A 16,464-nucleotide genomic window follows, 5' to 3' on the forward strand; every position below is an offset into this window, starting at 1 on the left:
GGAGCTGCCACCAAGGAAGGCATCTCTCCTCCTGCTGCTCGGCCACGCAGCGCCTGCACAGCTTAGAGCTTGCCACACATCTGCCGTCGCTGTTGGACAGGTAGCGGAATGCAAGGCGCCCGTTTTTTTGCATTTTTTCGGTGATGACAAGCGGTTGACATGCTTGTAAGTGTAGCATATAAAACAAGAATCGTGTGAAGCATTCGTAGACAGGTGCTAAAGTCGTAGTATGGCCGCAGGTGACGGTCGTATGACGGGTCTGTAGCCACAACAGGTTGGCATCAAAGTGAATACCGCTAACTGTAAGCACTCTGCTGTTGCCCCAGTGGCGCAATTGGTTAGCGCACGGTACTTATAAGGCAGTAGCCGTGAGCAATGCCGGGGTTGTGAGTTCGAGCCTCACATGGGGCGTACTTTTATTTCGTAGCAGCTGACTATGGAAGCATCGGGACGCTAGATTTGAGATGTATCACGTACCTGAGAGACCATAAATGTGCGTGCACTGTAGTCAACGACTGCGTGTTCCTCGGTAGTATAGTGGTTAGTATCCCCGCCTGTCACGCGGGAGACCGGGGTTCGATTCCCCGCCGGGGAGATGCGATTTTTATATCGCGAAGGTTGCACGTGTGGCCCGAAGAAGCATTACCGTTGTGATCAAGGAATGTAAGTGCTAAAAAATCGTAAGAAAGTCTGCGTCTTAGGAAGTGTTTCTCGTATTCTGCACACGACGTCGTCGTTTCACAACTCACAGGGTTTGCTGTCGACGCTGAATCAGCGCACCCCAAGATTAATGATCGAGCTCGAAGCACCCAAGAAAAAGAATAATTTTAGCAGAGCGTGGTTTCGATCCACGGACCTCTGGGTTATGGGCCCAGCACGCTTCCACTGCGCCACTCTGCTGTACGGAGAGAAGCGCGCTCTTCGGTGCGTGACATGGGACACTTGGAAAAGCGTTGTCTGCGTCGCCTACCGTTTAATTAACTGTGGAGCATCTCCCAGCTTGACTTGTCTCGACTTTGCTCGGCTGACGCTTGCACGAAGCGATATTTACCGCGATCGTCTCGAGATGCAGCTGCGAGATGCTCAGGATTAACATTGCACTCCACGAAGGTGGAGACATTCGAATGCACTGCCTAGCTACGCGCCCGCAACTAACAAAATGCCGACCCTGCCAGGATTCGAACCTGGAACCTTCTGATCCGTAGTCAGACGCGTTATCCGTTGGGCCACAGAGCCACTGCTTGCGTTTCCTCCTATGAGGCGGGTGCACATCGCAAAGCAACGTGTTCTCCGTGGCTCGGCAATTGCATGTCGTCCACCGACAACGGCGGCGCGGCCACTCTGGTCTTCCGCACGCTGCAGGGAGCTGCCACCAAGGAAGGCATCTCTCCTCCTGCTGCTCGGCCACGCAGCGCCTGCACAGCTTAGAGCTTGCCACACATCTGCCGTCGCTGTTGGACAGGTAGCGGAATGCAAGGCGCCCGTTTTTTTGCATTTTTTCGGTGATGACAAGCGGTTGACATGCTTGTAAGTGTAGCATATAAAACAAGAATCGTGTGAAGCATTCGTAGACAGGTGCTAAAGTCGTAGTATGGCCGCAGGTGACGGTCGTATGACGGGTCTGTAGCCACAACAGGTTGGCATCAAAGTGAATACCGCTAACTGTAAGCACTCTGCTGTTGCCCCAGTGGCGCAATTGGTTAGCGCACGGTACTTATAAGGCAGTAGCCGTCAGCAATGCCGGGGTTGTGAGTTCGAGCCTCACATGGGGCGTACTTTTATTTCGTAGCAGCTGACTATGGAAGCATCGGGACGCTAGATTTGAGATGTATCACGTACCTGAGAGACCATAAATGTGCGGGCACTGTAGTCAACGACTGCGTGTTCCTCGGTAGTATAGTGGTTAGTATCCCCGCCTGTCACGCGGGAGACCGGGGTTCGATTCCCCGCCGGGGAGATGCGATTTTTATATCGCGAAGGTTGCACGTGTGGCCCGAAGAAGCATTACCGTTGTGATCAAGGAATGTAATTGCTAAAAAATCGTAAGAAAGTCTGCGTCTTAGGAAGTGTTTCTCGTATTCTGCACACGACGTCGTCGTTTCACAACTCACAGGGTTTGCTGTCGACGCTGAATCAGCGCACCCCAAGATTAATGATCGAGCTCGAAGCACCCAAGAAAAAGAATAATTTTAGCAGAGCGTGGTTTCGATCCACGGACCTCTGGGTTATGGGCCCAGCACGCTTCCACTGCGCCACTCTGCTGTACGGAGAGAAGCGCGCTCTTCGGTGCGTGACATGGGACACTTGGAAAAGCGTTGTCTGCGTCGCCTACCGTTTAATTAACTGTGGAGCATCTCCCAGCTTGACTTGTCTCGACTTTGCTCGGCTGACGCTTGCACGAAGCGATATTTACCGCGATCGTCTCGAGATGCAGCTGCGAGATGCTCAGGATTAACATTGCACTCCACGAAGGTGGAGACATTCGAATGCACTGCCTAGCTACGCGCCCGCAACTAACAAAATGCCGACCCTGCCAGGATTCGAACCTGGAACCTTCTGATCCGTAGTCAGACGCGTTATCCGTTGGGCCACAGAGCCACTGCTTGCGTTTCCTCCTATGAGGCGGGTGCACATCGCAAAGCAACGTGTTCTCCGTGGCTCGGCAATTGCATGTCGTCCACCGACAACGGCGGCGCGGCCACTCTGGTCTTCCGCACGCTGCAGGGAGCTGCCACCAAGGAAGGCATCTCTCCTCCTGCTGCTCGGCCACGCAGCGCCTGCACAGCTTAGAGCTTGCCACACATCTGCCGTCGCTGTTGGACAGGTAGCGGAATGCAAGGCGCCCGTTTTTTTGCATTTTTTCGGTGATGACAAGCGGTTGACATGCTTGTAAGTGTAGCATATAAAACAAGAATCGTGTGAAGCATTCGTAGACAGGTGCTAAAGTCGTAGTATGGCCGCAGGTGACGGTCGTATGACGGGTCTGTAGCCACAACAGGTTGGCATCAAAGTGAATACCGCTAACTGTAAGCACTCTGCTGTTGCCCCAGTGGCGCAATTGGTTAGCGCACGGTACTTATAAGGCAGTAGCCGTGAGCAATGCCGGGGTTGTGAGTTCGAGCCTCACATGGGGCGTACTTTTATTTCGTAGCAGCTGACTATGGAAGCATCGGGACGCTAGATTTGAGATGTATCACGTACCTGAGAGACCATAAATGTGCGGGCACTGTAGTCAACGACTGCGTGTTCCTCGGTAGTATAGTGGTTAGTATCCCCGCCTGTCACGCGGGAGACCGGGGTTCGATTCCCCGCCGGGGAGATGCGATTTTTATATCGCGAAGGTTGCACGTGTGGCCCGAAGAAGCATTACCGTTGTGATCAAGGAATGTAATTGCTAAAAAATCGTAAGAAAGTCTGCGTCTTAGGAAGTGTTTCTCGTATTCTGCACACGACGTCGTCGTTTCACAACTCACAGGGTTTGCTGTCGACGCTGAATCAGCGCACCCCAAGATTAATGATCGAGCTCGAAGCACCCAAGAAAAAGAATAATTTTAGCAGAGCGTGGTTTCGATCCACGGACCTCTGGGTTATGGGCCCAGCACGCTTCCACTGCGCCACTCTGCTGTACGGAGAGAAGCGCGCTCTTCGGTGCGTGACATGGGACACTTGGAAAAGCGTTGTCTGCGTCGCCTACCGTTTAATTAACTGTGGAGCATCTCCCAGCTTGACTTGTCTCGACTTTGCTCGGCTGACGCTTGCACGAAGCGATATTTACCGCGATCGTCTCGAGATGCAGCTGCGAGATGCTCAGGATTAACATTGCACTCCACGAAGGTGGAGACATTCGAATGCACTGCCTAGCTACGCGCCCGCAACTAACAAAATGCCGACCCTGCCAGGATTCGAACCTGGAACCTTCTGATCCGTAGTCAGACGCGTTATCCGTTGGGCCACAGAGCCACTGCTTGCGTTTCCTCCTATGAGGCGGGTGCACATCGCAAAGCAACGTGTTCTCCGTGGCTCGGCAATTGCATGTCGTCCACCGACAACGGCGGCGCGGCCACTCTGGTCTTCCGCACTCTGCAGGGAGCTGCCACCAAGGAAGGCATCTCTCCTCCTGCTGCTCGGCCACGCAGCGCCTGCACAGCTTAGAGCTTGCCACACATCTGCCGTCGCTGTTGGACAGGTAGCGGAATGCAAGGCGCCCCTTTTTTTGCATTTTTTCGGTGATGACAAGCGGTTGACATGCTTGTAAGTGTAGCATATAAAACAAGAATCGTGTGAAGCATTCGTAGACAGGTGCTAAAGTCGTAGTATGGCCGCAGGTGACGGTCGTATGACGGGTCTGTAGCCACAACAGGTTGGCATCAAAGTGAATACCGCTAACTGTAAGCACTCTGCTGTTGCCCCAGTGGCGCAATTGGTTAGCGCACGGTACTTATAAGGCAGTAGCCGTGAGCAATGCCGGGGTTGTGAGTTCGAGCCTCACATGGGGCGTACTTTTATTTCGTAGCAGCTGACTATGGAAGCATCGGGACGCTAGATTTGAGATGTATCACGTACCTGAGAGACCATAAATGTGCGGGCACTGTAGTCAACGACTGCGTGTTCCTCGGTAGTATAGTGGTTAGTATCCCCGCCTGTCACGCGGGAGACCGGGGTTCGATTCCCCGCCGGGGAGATGCGATTTTTATATCGCGAAGGTTGCACGTGTGGCCCGAAGAAGCATTACCGTTGTGATCAAGGAATGTAATTGCTAAAAAATCGTAAGAAAGTCTGCGTCTTAGGAAGTGTTTCTCGTATTCTGCACACGACGTCGTCGTTTCACAACTCACAGGGTTTGCTGTCGACGCTGAATCAGCGCACCCCAAGATTAATGATCGAGCTCGAAGCACCCAAGAAAAAGAATGATTTTAGCAGAGCGTGGTTTCGATCCACGGACTTCTGGGTTATGGGCCCAGCACGCTTCCACTGCGCCACTCTGCTGTGCCGAGAGAAGCGCGCTCTTCGGTGCGTGACATGGGACACTTGGAAAAGCGTTGTCTGCGTCGCCTACCGTTTAATTAACTGTGTAGCATCTCCCAGCTTGACTTGTCTCGACTTTGCTCGACTGACGCTACGCTGACGCTTGCACGAAGCGATATTTACCGCGATCGTCTCGAGATGCAGCTGCGAGATGCTCAGGATTAACATTGCACTCCACGAAGGTGGAGACATTCGAATGCACTGCCTAGCTACGCGCCCGCAACTAACAAAATGCCGACCCTGCCAGGATTCGAACCTGGAACCTTCTGATCCGTAGTCAGACGCGTTATCCGTTGGGCCACAGAGCCACTGCTTGCGTTTCCTCCTATGAGGCGGGTGCACATCGCAAAGCAACGTGTTCTCCGTGGCTCGGCAATTGCATGTCGTCCACCGACAACGGCGGCGCGGCCACTCTGGTCTTCCGCACTCTGCAGGGAGCTGCCACCAAGGAAGGCATCTCTCCTCCTGCTGCTCGGCCACGCAGCGCCTGCACAGCTTAGAGCTTGCCACACATCTGCCGTCGCTGTTGGACAGGTAGCGGAATGCAAGGCGCCCGTTTTTTTGCATTTTTTCGGTGATGACAAGCGGTTGACATGCTTGTAAGTGTAGCATATAAAACAAGAATCGTGTGAAGCATTCGTAGACAGGTGCTAAAGTCGTAGTATGGCCGCAGGTGACGGTCGTATGACGGGTCTGTAGCCACAACAGGTTGGCATCAAAGTGAATACCGCTAACTGTAAGCACTCTGCTGTTGCCCCAGTGGCGCAATTGGTTAGCGCACGGTACTTATAAGGCAGTAGCCGTGAGCAATGCCGGGGTTGTGAGTTCGAGCCTCACATGGGGCGTACTTTTATTTCGTAGCAGCTGACTATGGAAGCATCGGGACGCTAGATTTGAGATGTATCACGTACCTGAGAGACCATAAATGTGCGGGCACTGTAGTCAACGACTGCGTGTTCCTCGGTAGTATAGTGGTTAGTATCCCCGCCTGTCACGCGGGAGACCGGGGTTCGATTCCCCGCCGGGGAGATTCGATTTTTATATCGCGAAAGTTGCACGTGTGGCCCGAAGAAGCATTACCGTTGTGATCAAGGAATGTAATTGCTAAAAAATCGTAAGAAAGTCTGCGTCTTAGGAAGTGTTTCTCGTATTCTGCACACGACGTCGTCGTTTCACAACTCACAGGGTTTGCTGTCGACGCTGAATCAGCGCACCCCAAGATTAATGATCGAGCTCGAAGCACCCAAGAAAAAGAATGATTTTAGCAGAGCGTGGTTTCGATCCACGGACTTCTGGGTTATGGGCCCAGCACGCTTCCACTGCGCCACTCTGCTGTGCCGAGAGAAGCGCGCTCTTCGGTGCGTGACATGGGACACTTGGAAAAGCGTTGTCTGCGTCGCCTACCGTTTAATTAACTGTGTAGCATCTCCCAGCTTGACTTGTCTCGACTTTGCTCGACTGACGCTACGCTGACGCTTGCACGAAGCGATATTTACCGCGATCGTCTCGAGATGCAGCTGCGAGATGCTCAGGATTAACATTGCACTCCACGAAGGTGGAGACATTCGAATGCACTGCCTAGCTACGCGCCCGCAACTAACAAAATGCCGACCCTGCCAGGATTCGAACCTGGAATATTCTGATCCGTAGTCAGACGCGTTATCCGTTGCGCCACAGAGCCACTGCTTGCGTTTCCTCCTATGAGGCGGGTGCACATCGCAAAGCAACGTGTTCTCCGTGGCTCGGCAATTGCATGTCATCCACTGACAACGGCGGCGCGGCCACTCTGGTCTTCCGCACGCTGCAGGGAGCTGCCACCAAGGAAGGCATCTCTCCTCCTGCTGCTCGGCCACGCAGCGCCTGCACAGCTTAGAGCTTGCCACACATCTGCCGTCGCTGTTGGACAGGTAGCGGAATGCAAGGCGCCCGTTTTTTTGCATTTTTTCGGTGATGACAAGCGGTTGACATGCTTGTAAGTGTAGCATATAAAACAAGAATCGTGTGAAGCATTCGTAGACAGGTGCTAAAGTCGTAGTGTGGCAGCAGGTGACGGTCGTATGACGGGTCTGTAGCCACAACAGGTTGGCATCAAAGTGAATACCGCTAACTGTAAGCACTCTGCTGTAGCCCCAGTGGCGCAATTGGTTAGCGCACGGTACTTATAAGGCAGTAGCCGTGAGCAATGCCGGGGTTGTGAGTTCGAGCCTCACCTGGGGCATACTATTATTTCGTAGCAGCTGACTATAAAGCATCGGGACGCTAGATTTGAGATGTATCACGTACCTGAGAGATCATAAATGTGCGTGCACTGTAGTCAACGACTGCGTGTTCCTCGGTAGTATTGTGGCTAGTATCCTCACCTGTCACGCGGGAGACCGGGGTTCGATTCCCCGCCGGGGAGATGCGATTTTTATATCGCGAAGGTTGCACGTGTGGCCCGAAAAAGCATTACCGTTGTGATCAAGGAATGTAATTGCTAAAAAATCGTAAGAAAGTCTGCGTCTTAGGAAGTGTTTCTCGTATTCTGCACACGACGTCGTCGTTTCACAACTCACAGGGTTTGCTGTCGACGCTGAATCAGCGCACCCCAAGATTAATGATCGAGCTCGAAGCACCCAAGAAAAAGAATGATTTTAGCAGAGCGTGGTTTCGATCCACGGACCTCTGGGTTATGGGCCCAACACGCTTCCACTGCGCCACTCTGCTGTACGGAGAGAAGCGCGCTCTTCGGTGCGTGACATGGGACACTTGGAAAAGCGTTGTCTGCGTCGCCTACCGTTTAATTAACTGTGGAGCATCTCCCAGCTTGACTTGTCTCGACTTTGCTCGGCTGACGCTTGCACGAAGCGATATTTACCGCGATCGTCTCGAGATGCAGCTGCGAGATGCTCAGGATTAACATTGCACTCCACGAAGGTGGAGACATTCGAATGCACTGCCTAGCTACGCGCCCGCAACTAACAAAATGCCGACCCTGCCAGGATTCGAACCTGGAACCTTCTGATCCGTAGTCAGACGCGTTATCCGTTTTTTTTTTTTTTTTTTTTTTTTTTATGAACTCATTCTGTGATGTTGGATGGTTTTTCATAATGAGGGAACTTAATCTGTTGAAAAATGTGGATAAAGAAAGAAAAATCAAGTGAAAACTGTGAAACGTAGACTTCTTACGGACACACATAATACATGACACAGATCTCAGATTATTGTCACAGTATATCATTCAACACATCATCCAATACCTTCCTTTTGAAAGAGTATGTGTAGCATATTTCCAAAATGCTTGGTGTGGTTCCGTTGGGCGCGTAGCTTGTAATATTCCTCCGTGATGTAGCAGTTGTAGTCCTCAATGGTGTCCGTGGTCGTTTTGTGGATGACAAAGTGAACAAAATTGCCGTATAGCCACAGTATGGTATTATTTTTCTGACGCGGAAAATACATCATGTCCGGGGCCGAGAGTTCGGTGGTGGTGATGAATCTACCATCATTGCGCCTGAGGAATGCGACCTGCTGCTTAATGTGGTTCCATATGGTATTGTATCCTTGACAAGTAAACCTGTGAACTGTCGTATCCACATATCCACAACGGCGACACAAGGGAGTATCATGAAGTCCTATAGCATGGAGCCTCTCATTGTTGGCGATGATATCGTTAACCACTTGATACCATGTCGACTGTACTGACATGCTTAAGACTTTATTATGAATATTCTTCCAAACAGTATTCCAATCTTTGGATGGATATTTTTTCTCGATTCGATTCCTGGCTGAACAGCGCCATGGAATAGAAGTAGCAGATGACGTGGCGCTACGGCTGGGTGTCAGATGTATACTCTCTTTGTAACTGATCTCAGTGAAGTAAAGTCTGACATGGTGCAGCTTAAAATGAATCGGAGCCACATTGACAGGAGCATCTAAACTCTGAGGTTCAGTCAGATGAAACAGTTGCGTCGTAATACTGTCGGGGTACTTACGGAGATGTTCTCGAGTACGCTTGATAAATAAAGTCACTGTCTTTTGACGAATATCTCTGAGTCCGAGGCCACCGGCGACCGGAGGTAAGGTCACTGTACGAGCTGCCACTTTAAATATACAGCCTCTCCATAACAGCTGACAAACTGCCCTCGTAATATTTTTGGCGATGCCCAAGGGCATAGGTAGACATTGCCCCAGGTAAATCGCTTTTGACAGGATCACACAGTTAATCAGTTTTACCCTTTGCATTAAATTGAGGTCCCTATTTCGATGCTCTATTAATGAGCCTCTGATGTTGGTAAGCATGTTCTTCCAGTTAACGGAAGCCATCTTGAGCGGGCAGCTAGAAAATGTGACACCGAGAGACTTATGTTGGTTCGTGGAAGTGATCCAATCTAAGTCTGCGTTCGCATAACCATTGAGGCTGAGCATAGAGCTTTTCGTGTTATTCACAGCAGCACCAGTAGCACCACAATAAACGTGTAAGGCGGTCTTAAGAGTTTGAACATCGTCGTCACTCCGAACTATGACCCCTAAATCATCTGCATACACATTGGTGACTTTCTTTACCGACATAATCGTGATCCCTTCCAAGAGAACGTTTAAATGTCGGACAAGAGGTTCCAGAGCTATGACATAGAGCAGCATGGAGAGTGGGCTTCCTTGCGGGAATCCACGACAAATATTTATGGCTCTCGTGCATTGACCGTTGACAAGTACTTTTGCCGTCATCCCAGTAATCATACTTTGCAAAGACTTCAAGCACCGTCCCCCAAAACCCAGGGCCGACATTGTTTTAAAAAGATAACGATGATCAATCCGGTCAAAAGCATTTGCAAAATCAATAAAGCATAGAGCACCTTGAAGTTGAGCTGCCGAAAAAATGGAAATCACATCACGATATTCACTGACCGTTTTGATGATACTTCTATGCGGAAGGGCCGTTTGGTCCTGCGCAATGACACGTTGTAGGACTGGAGTCAGTCGCAATTTCAGTGCACGGGCAACAATTTTATAGTCTCCATTTAATAAACATATAGGTCGCAGACGACGTACATCCTTCATTCCTCGCCCCTTGGGTACCATCACAAAGACACCCTCTTTAAACTCCGAGGGTATGGAGATACCGTTGATGACTTCATTGATGATGGCGGTGAGCACATCGCCCAGAACATTCCAAAACCTGTAGTATAATTCGACTGGTAAACCATCCGGCCCAGGCGTCTTGTTTACCGGAGAAGTTTTGACGATATCCAAAACATCATCACTAGTAAATATGTCCAATAGCGCCCTATTCTCGTCCTCAGTAACTATCGAGTCTGTTCCGTGAAGTAACGTCGCCACAGACTGTTCATTGATGTCAGGGGCAGTATATAAACTCGTAAAAAAGCGATGGATTTCGTTAATGATGTCACGTTGTTCATGGAGCACATCGTTATTCACATCGCGCAGGGTGTTGATAAAACTATTCCTTCTATTCTTTGCGTGCCGGAGGAGATGATACAAAGAGGCATTTTCATCTTCGACAGTGGAATGTGATCTTGACTTTACCTTCAAACCATCAAGTTGTCGTCGTTTCAGTTGGGTTAAAATCGCCTTAATTTTCTTTATTTGCATGAAATGGTCAGCAGACAAAACGGGACGAGCATACAGTTCTCGCAAACAGGTATAATAAAATTCAATAGTGTCTTTCCGAAGTTGAGCCCTGGCCTTGCCATAGTCGATCAAAGTCATCCTAAGCTTCCTTTTAGCATAGTGGGTCCACCACTCAATGGTGGAAACGTATCTGGGGCGCGCTCTGAGGCACATATTCCAGGTCACTTGGATGGATTCATTTAAGTCTGTTTCGTGAAGAAGACTGACATTCAATTTCCAAAGACCGCGTCCCCAATAGGTTGTTTGCCGGGCAAGATGTATGCTACAACGAACTCCACAGTGATCAGAAAAACTGGTGGGAATCGTGTCTATTGAAGATGCACACTGCATTAAACTATCGGATATATAAATTCTGTCAATTCTACTGGCCGCCAAGTTCGTCATATATGTAAACTTAACAGCTGTGGGGTGAAATAATTCCCATGCGTCTGTAAGACGTAAGGCTGTGACACAATCTTTCAGTGCTTGAGAGAAGTTAAAGTTCGGTTTTTGATCTTTTGACTTCAGTACACAGTTCCAGTCGCCAGCTATAATGAGATTTTCTGAATTGTCGTTTAATAAGTGAACCATTTCGCCGGTGAAAAAAGTTGTCCTGGCCGCTCGGGAGCTGCTACCAGAGGGGGCATAGACATTAACAACCGTCGTATTAAAGATTTTACAAGAGATTCCGCGACCGGATTCTAGAAGACACAAAGGCTCCGCCGGTATACCATGTTTCACCAAAATAGCCGTTCCACATTCATTTTCGAAAGCAACATTTAAAATTTCAGTAAACCCCGGGAAATTAAATTCACTGACCATTACCTCCTGCAAGAGAGCAATATCGGTATCCGAATTATACAAGAAATCTTTCAAAGCCGCCAATTTTGTTGGGCTCCTAATCCTGTTAATATTCAAAGTCATTATATTGTAAGTCTGTGACATTCTCTGTAAACGTCGTTCCATTTAGGAAGAGAAAACAAATGGACACACCAACATAAAGACCAGTGTAACGTTCAACAAAATCGTCCTGTTATTATCTGTGGACAAATGAGGCATTTCATTTTAGCGCAGCGATCCAGGGTGCCCTGCGAGGAGACTTTCGTCAACTGGTATGCTATCAATGATCATCGGCAGCGTGTCAACTGCCGTCGTTGCTCGTGGTGCACAGTCATCTTCCTTGTCCGTCGCCCAGTCCAACCTAGGGGAAGACCGATCCGTGCTACATTCACGAGATGGCCGTCTGGGTGGACCATCATTGGGAGCCGCCAAGCCTTCTTTACACTCTATCCCTCCTCTAGACCTGTGTGTTACAGGGTTTCTACCATCTTCCCTATCTGGACTATACGTTGAACTATCTGAAATATCCTTATTGTCCTCTGGTCCATCATTGCTTTGGTCATCGTCCATCTTCGTAATCTGACGCAACTTTTCCCTGGTTTTTGGGACCTCGTGCGCCGCCGCCGGATGGGCAATCCGCCTCTTCTTGTTTTTTCGCGATCTAGGCGGGGAAGAGACCATATCTTGCCCGTCATCCGGTGGGGAGTGAGGCAGAGTAACTCCGACAGTGGCTGAGTATTCCAACTCCTGGAGCACTGTCGCATCAGTTCGACGCTGGGGAGTATCAGTCGAAACCTCTGGGTTAACTGGCACTTCGTTTTGTAGCCGGGGTAAAGCAGGTTCGCCCTGGTCAGAGACCGTGGAATCGTGCAGGGGAACTGCTTGAGATACATGGTCGGTACCCGTCGCTTGGATGACACTTGTCGCAACGGGAGGGGACGGTGGAGCGATGACAGCCGCAGCCGCATACGAGAGCGGTATATTTACAACTCCAGGTGAGCGCGTGACGCTATCTCCGGGTGGTAACTGCGCGATCCGACGCCGCGAACACTCGGCGCGAATATGCTCCGTCGAGTTACATATAGAACAAGTTCGCGGCTGTCCATCATAAATAACTAAAGCACGATACCCGGATACACTGATGAAGGACGGGATGTGCTTCAGCAAATCAATTCGAACCTGCCTCACGCCGTTCAGTACAGGCAACGGATAATCATTTCCCCACTTTTCTTCGTGAATAGAAAGGACACGTCCATATGCACGTAAAACCTCGCTCACATGATCACAAGGGATTTCGAAAGGAAGTTCAAATATCCGCACCGTACGCAAACCAAGTCCACCAAAAGAGACGTGAACTTCGGTAACACTCCCATCAGAACGTGTAAATCTCATAACACCACCACTTTCTTCAACGATACGACTACAGAGATCAGAATCCTTCAATTTAACAAATCCGACTGTTGCAAGGTGCGACAAATGTATTCCAGTAATAGCATCGGAAGGAATCTTGACTTGGTCAAGCACAAAATATTGAAATTCCAGGGCAGACGGTTTAACACATCCTCGTTCAAAAGTAAACTTAAGAGTATCTCTTCTAGAAATCAAAGCCATCTTCAAACTGGCACCATTACACAAACATCAACACGAGCACCCAGACAGCACAAACGAATGTAGTGATAACGGAACGAAAAATCAACTAATAACAAGATAAACAACACAATATGGCGTCACAAGCAGCAGCAAACTTGCCTTGCCCTGAGCAGCGACGGAGCACAGCGTAAACACGTCCGCTCTCCACGACGGCTCAAGCCGGAATACCTCCGTTGGGCCACAGAGCCACTGCTTGCGTTTCCTCCTATGAGGCGGGTGCACATCGCAAAGCAACGTGTTCTCCGTGGCTCGGCAATTGCATGTCGTCCACCGACAACGGCGGCGCGGCCACTCTGGTCTTCCGCACCCTGCAGGGAGCTGCCACCAAGGAAGGCATCTCTCCTCCTGCTGCTCGGCCACGCAGCGCCTGCACAGCTTAGAGCTTGCCACACATCTGCCGTCGCTGTTGGACAGGTAGCGGAATGCAAGGCGCCCGTTTTTTTGCATTTTTTCGGTGATGACAAGCGGTTGACATGCTTGTAAGTGTAGCATATAAAACAAGAATCGTGTGAAGCATTCGTAGACAGGTGCTAAAGTCGTAGTATGGCCGCAGGTGACGGTCGTATGACGGGTCTGTAGCCACAACAGGTTGGCATCAAAGTGAATACCGCTAACTGTAAGCACTCTGCTGTTGCCCCAGTGGCGCAATTGGTTAGCGCACGGTACTTATAAGGCAGTAGCCGTGAGCAATGCCGGGGTTGTGAGTTCGAGCCTCACATGGGGCGTACTTTTATTTCGTAGCAGCTGACTATGGAAGCATCGGGACGCTAGATTTGAGATGTATCACGTACCTGAGAGACCATAAATGTGCGTGCACTGTAGTCAACGACTGCGTGTTCCTCGGTAGTATTGTGGCTAGTATCCTCACCTGTCACGCGGGAGACCGGGGTTCGATTCCCCGCCGGGGAGATGCGATTTTTATATCGCGAAGGTTGCACGTGTGGCCCGAAGAAGCATTACCGTTGTGATCAAGAAATGTAATTGCTAAAAAATCGTAAGAAAGTCTGCGTCTTAGGAAGTGTTTCTCGTATTCTGCACACGACGTCGTCGTTTCACAACTCACAGGGTTTGCTGTCGACGCTGAATCAGCGCACCCCAATATTAATGATCGAGCTCGAAGCACCCAAGAAAAAGAATAATTTTAGCAGAGCGTGGTTTCGATCCACGGACCTCTGGGTTATGGGCCCAGCACGCTTCCACTGCGCCACTCTGCTGTACGGAGAGAAGCGCGCTCTTCGGTGCGTGACATGGGACACTTGGAAAAGCGTTGTCTGCGTCGCCTACCGTTTAATTAACTGTGGAGCATCTCCCAGCTTGACTTGTCTCGACTTTGCTCGGCTGACGCTTGCACGAAGCTATATTTACCGCGATCGTCTCGAGATGCAGCTGCGAGATGCTCAGGATTAACATTGCACTCCACGAAGGTGGAGACATTCGAATGCACTGCCTAGCTACGCGCCCGCAACTAACAAAATGCCGACCCTGCCAGGATTCGAACCTGGAACCTTCTGATCCGTAGTCAGACGCGTTATCCGTTGGGCCACAGAGCCACTGCTTGCGTTTCCTCCTATGAGGCGGGTGCACATCGCAAAGCAACGTGTTCTCCGTGGCTCGGCAATTGCATGTCGTCCACCGACAACGGCGGCGCGGCCACTCTGGTCTTCCGCACTCTGCAGGGAGCTGCCACCAAGGAAGGCATCTCTCCTCCTGCTGCTCGGCCACGCAGCGCCTGCACAGCTTAGAGCTTGCCACACATCTGCCGTCGCTGTTGGACAGGTAGCGGAATGCAAGGCGCCCGTTTTTTTGCATTTTTTCGGTGATGACAAGCGGTTGACATGCTTGTAAGTGTAGCATATAAAACAAGAATCGTATGAAGCATTCGTAGACAGGTGCTAAAGTCGTAGTATGGCCGCAGGTGACGGTCGTATGACGGGTCTGTAGCCACAACAGGTTGGCATCAAAGTGAATACCGCTAACTGTAAGCACTCTGCTGTAGCCCCAGTGGCGCAATTGTTTAGCGCACGGTACTTATAAGGCAGTAACCGTGAGCAATGCCGGGGTTGTGAGTTCGAGCCTCACCTGGGGCATACTTTTATTTCGTAGCAGCTGACTATGGAAGCATCGGGACGCTAGATTTGAGATGTATCACGTACCTGAGAGACCATAAATGTGCGTGCACTGTAGTCAACGACTGCGTGTTCCTCGGTAGTATTGTGGCTAGTATCCTCACGTGTCACGCGGGAGACCGGGGTTCGATTCCCCGCCGGGGAGATGCGATTTTTATATCGCGAAGGTTGCACGTGTGGCCCGAAGAAGCATTACCGTTGTGATCAAGGAATGTAATTGCTAAAAAATCGTAAGAAAGTCTGCGTCTTAGGAAGTGTTTCTCGTATTCTGCACACGACGTCGTCGTTTCACAACTCACAGGGTTTGCTGTCGACGCTGAATCAGCGCACCCCAAGATTAATGATCGAGCTCGAAGCACCCAAGAAAAAGAATAATTTTAGCAGAGCGTGGTTTCGATCCACGGACCTCTGGGTTATGGGCCCAGCACGCTTCCACTGCGCCACTCTGCTGTACGGAGAGAAGCGCGCTCTTCGGTGCGTGACATGGGACACTTGGAAAAGCGTTGTCTGCGTCGCCTACCGTTTAATTAACTGTGGAGCATCTCCCAGCTTGACTTGTCTCGACTTTGCTCGGCTGACGCTTGCACGAAGCGATATTTACCGCGATCGTCTCGAGATGCAGCTGCGAGATGCTCAGGATTAACATTGCACTCCACGAAGGTGGAGACATTCGAATGCACTGCCTAGCTACGCGCCCGCAACTAACAAAATGCCGACCCTGCCAGGATTCGAACCTGGAACCTTCTGATCCGTAGTCAGACGCGTTATCCGTTGGGCCACAGAGCCACCGCTTGCGTTTCCTCCTATGAGGCGGGTGCACATCGCAAAGCAACGTGTTCTCCGTGGCTCGGCAATTGCATGTCGTCCACCGACAACGGCGGCGCGGCCACTCTGGTCTTCCGCACTCTGCAGGGAGCTGCCACCAAGGAAGGCATCTCTCCTCCTGCTGCTCGGCCACGCAGCGCCTGCACAGCTTAGAGCTTGCCACACATCTGCCGTCGCTGTTGGACAGGTAGCGGAACGCAAGGCGCCCGTTTTTTTGCATTTTTTCGGTGATGACAAGCGGTTGACATGCTTGTAAGTGTAGCATATAAAACAAGAATCGTGTGAAGCATTCGTAGACAGGTGCTAAAGTCGTAGTATGGCCGCAGGTGACGGTCGTATGACGGGTCTGTAGCCACAACAGGTTGGCATCAAAGTGAATACCGCTAACTGT

The 16,464-nt window shown here is 50.5% G+C and overlaps 28 non-coding genes across 28 annotated transcripts; 13 read left to right on the forward strand and 15 right to left on the reverse strand.

Annotated features, from left to right (window-relative positions):
• Positions 1-319: 319 nt before the first annotated feature.
• On the forward strand, positions 320-411 carry Trnai-uau (transfer RNA isoleucine (anticodon UAU)). Its single transcript is given in 2 exon segments — positions 320-357; positions 376-411. It is a non-coding gene; the product is annotated as a tRNA-Ile (tRNA).
• Positions 412-523: 112 nt separating this feature from the next.
• On the forward strand, positions 524-595 carry Trnad-guc (transfer RNA aspartic acid (anticodon GUC)). The gene has a single exon. It is a non-coding gene; the product is annotated as a tRNA-Asp (tRNA).
• A 233-nt stretch (positions 596-828) lies between these two features.
• On the reverse strand, positions 829-900 carry Trnam-cau (transfer RNA methionine (anticodon CAU)). Its single transcript has one exon. It is a non-coding gene; the product is annotated as a tRNA-Met (tRNA).
• A 263-nt stretch (positions 901-1,163) lies between these two features.
• Trnar-acg (transfer RNA arginine (anticodon ACG)) lies at positions 1,164-1,236 on the reverse strand. The gene has a single exon. It is a non-coding gene; the product is annotated as a tRNA-Arg (tRNA).
• Positions 1,237-1,681: 445 nt separating this feature from the next.
• Trnai-uau (transfer RNA isoleucine (anticodon UAU)) lies at positions 1,682-1,773 on the forward strand. Its single transcript is given in 2 exon segments — positions 1,682-1,719; positions 1,738-1,773. It is a non-coding gene; the product is annotated as a tRNA-Ile (tRNA).
• A 112-nt stretch (positions 1,774-1,885) lies between these two features.
• Positions 1,886-1,957, forward strand: Trnad-guc (transfer RNA aspartic acid (anticodon GUC)). The gene has a single exon. It is a non-coding gene; the product is annotated as a tRNA-Asp (tRNA).
• A 233-nt stretch (positions 1,958-2,190) lies between these two features.
• Positions 2,191-2,262, reverse strand: Trnam-cau (transfer RNA methionine (anticodon CAU)). Its single transcript has one exon. It is a non-coding gene; the product is annotated as a tRNA-Met (tRNA).
• A 263-nt stretch (positions 2,263-2,525) lies between these two features.
• Positions 2,526-2,598, reverse strand: Trnar-acg (transfer RNA arginine (anticodon ACG)). The gene has a single exon. It is a non-coding gene; the product is annotated as a tRNA-Arg (tRNA).
• Positions 2,599-3,043: 445 nt separating this feature from the next.
• Trnai-uau (transfer RNA isoleucine (anticodon UAU)) lies at positions 3,044-3,135 on the forward strand. Its single transcript is given in 2 exon segments — positions 3,044-3,081; positions 3,100-3,135. It is a non-coding gene; the product is annotated as a tRNA-Ile (tRNA).
• Positions 3,136-3,247: 112 nt separating this feature from the next.
• On the forward strand, positions 3,248-3,319 carry Trnad-guc (transfer RNA aspartic acid (anticodon GUC)). Its single transcript has one exon. It is a non-coding gene; the product is annotated as a tRNA-Asp (tRNA).
• Positions 3,320-3,552: 233 nt separating this feature from the next.
• On the reverse strand, positions 3,553-3,624 carry Trnam-cau (transfer RNA methionine (anticodon CAU)). Its single transcript has one exon. It is a non-coding gene; the product is annotated as a tRNA-Met (tRNA).
• A 263-nt stretch (positions 3,625-3,887) lies between these two features.
• Positions 3,888-3,960, reverse strand: Trnar-acg (transfer RNA arginine (anticodon ACG)). Its single transcript has one exon. It is a non-coding gene; the product is annotated as a tRNA-Arg (tRNA).
• Positions 3,961-4,405: 445 nt separating this feature from the next.
• Positions 4,406-4,497, forward strand: Trnai-uau (transfer RNA isoleucine (anticodon UAU)). The gene is given in 2 exon segments: positions 4,406-4,443; positions 4,462-4,497. It is a non-coding gene; the product is annotated as a tRNA-Ile (tRNA).
• Positions 4,498-4,609: 112 nt separating this feature from the next.
• On the forward strand, positions 4,610-4,681 carry Trnad-guc (transfer RNA aspartic acid (anticodon GUC)). Its single transcript has one exon. It is a non-coding gene; the product is annotated as a tRNA-Asp (tRNA).
• Positions 4,682-4,914: 233 nt separating this feature from the next.
• Trnam-cau (transfer RNA methionine (anticodon CAU)) lies at positions 4,915-4,986 on the reverse strand. The gene has a single exon. It is a non-coding gene; the product is annotated as a tRNA-Met (tRNA).
• A 274-nt stretch (positions 4,987-5,260) lies between these two features.
• On the reverse strand, positions 5,261-5,333 carry Trnar-acg (transfer RNA arginine (anticodon ACG)). The gene has a single exon. It is a non-coding gene; the product is annotated as a tRNA-Arg (tRNA).
• Positions 5,334-5,778: 445 nt separating this feature from the next.
• Positions 5,779-5,870, forward strand: Trnai-uau (transfer RNA isoleucine (anticodon UAU)). Its single transcript is given in 2 exon segments — positions 5,779-5,816; positions 5,835-5,870. It is a non-coding gene; the product is annotated as a tRNA-Ile (tRNA).
• A 112-nt stretch (positions 5,871-5,982) lies between these two features.
• On the forward strand, positions 5,983-6,054 carry Trnad-guc (transfer RNA aspartic acid (anticodon GUC)). The gene has a single exon. It is a non-coding gene; the product is annotated as a tRNA-Asp (tRNA).
• Positions 6,055-6,287: 233 nt separating this feature from the next.
• Trnam-cau (transfer RNA methionine (anticodon CAU)) lies at positions 6,288-6,359 on the reverse strand. The gene has a single exon. It is a non-coding gene; the product is annotated as a tRNA-Met (tRNA).
• Positions 6,360-6,633: 274 nt separating this feature from the next.
• Positions 6,634-6,706, reverse strand: Trnar-acg (transfer RNA arginine (anticodon ACG)). The gene has a single exon. It is a non-coding gene; the product is annotated as a tRNA-Arg (tRNA).
• Positions 6,707-7,151: 445 nt separating this feature from the next.
• Positions 7,152-7,243, forward strand: Trnai-uau (transfer RNA isoleucine (anticodon UAU)). The gene is given in 2 exon segments: positions 7,152-7,189; positions 7,208-7,243. It is a non-coding gene; the product is annotated as a tRNA-Ile (tRNA).
• A 416-nt stretch (positions 7,244-7,659) lies between these two features.
• On the reverse strand, positions 7,660-7,731 carry Trnam-cau (transfer RNA methionine (anticodon CAU)). The gene has a single exon. It is a non-coding gene; the product is annotated as a tRNA-Met (tRNA).
• Positions 7,732-13,755: 6,024 nt separating this feature from the next.
• Positions 13,756-13,847, forward strand: Trnai-uau (transfer RNA isoleucine (anticodon UAU)). The gene is given in 2 exon segments: positions 13,756-13,793; positions 13,812-13,847. It is a non-coding gene; the product is annotated as a tRNA-Ile (tRNA).
• Positions 13,848-14,264: 417 nt separating this feature from the next.
• Trnam-cau (transfer RNA methionine (anticodon CAU)) lies at positions 14,265-14,336 on the reverse strand. The gene has a single exon. It is a non-coding gene; the product is annotated as a tRNA-Met (tRNA).
• A 263-nt stretch (positions 14,337-14,599) lies between these two features.
• Trnar-acg (transfer RNA arginine (anticodon ACG)) lies at positions 14,600-14,672 on the reverse strand. Its single transcript has one exon. It is a non-coding gene; the product is annotated as a tRNA-Arg (tRNA).
• A 445-nt stretch (positions 14,673-15,117) lies between these two features.
• Positions 15,118-15,209, forward strand: Trnai-uau (transfer RNA isoleucine (anticodon UAU)). Its single transcript is given in 2 exon segments — positions 15,118-15,155; positions 15,174-15,209. It is a non-coding gene; the product is annotated as a tRNA-Ile (tRNA).
• A 417-nt stretch (positions 15,210-15,626) lies between these two features.
• On the reverse strand, positions 15,627-15,698 carry Trnam-cau (transfer RNA methionine (anticodon CAU)). Its single transcript has one exon. It is a non-coding gene; the product is annotated as a tRNA-Met (tRNA).
• Positions 15,699-15,961: 263 nt separating this feature from the next.
• Positions 15,962-16,034, reverse strand: Trnar-acg (transfer RNA arginine (anticodon ACG)). The gene has a single exon. It is a non-coding gene; the product is annotated as a tRNA-Arg (tRNA).
• Between the last annotated feature and the right edge of the window lie 430 nt (positions 16,035-16,464).

Source organism: Schistocerca serialis, chromosome 9 (assembly GCF_023864345.2).
Source record: "Schistocerca serialis cubense isolate TAMUIC-IGC-003099 chromosome 9, iqSchSeri2.2, whole genome shotgun sequence".
Lineage (NCBI taxonomy): Eukaryota > Metazoa > Arthropoda > Insecta > Orthoptera > Acrididae > Schistocerca > Schistocerca serialis.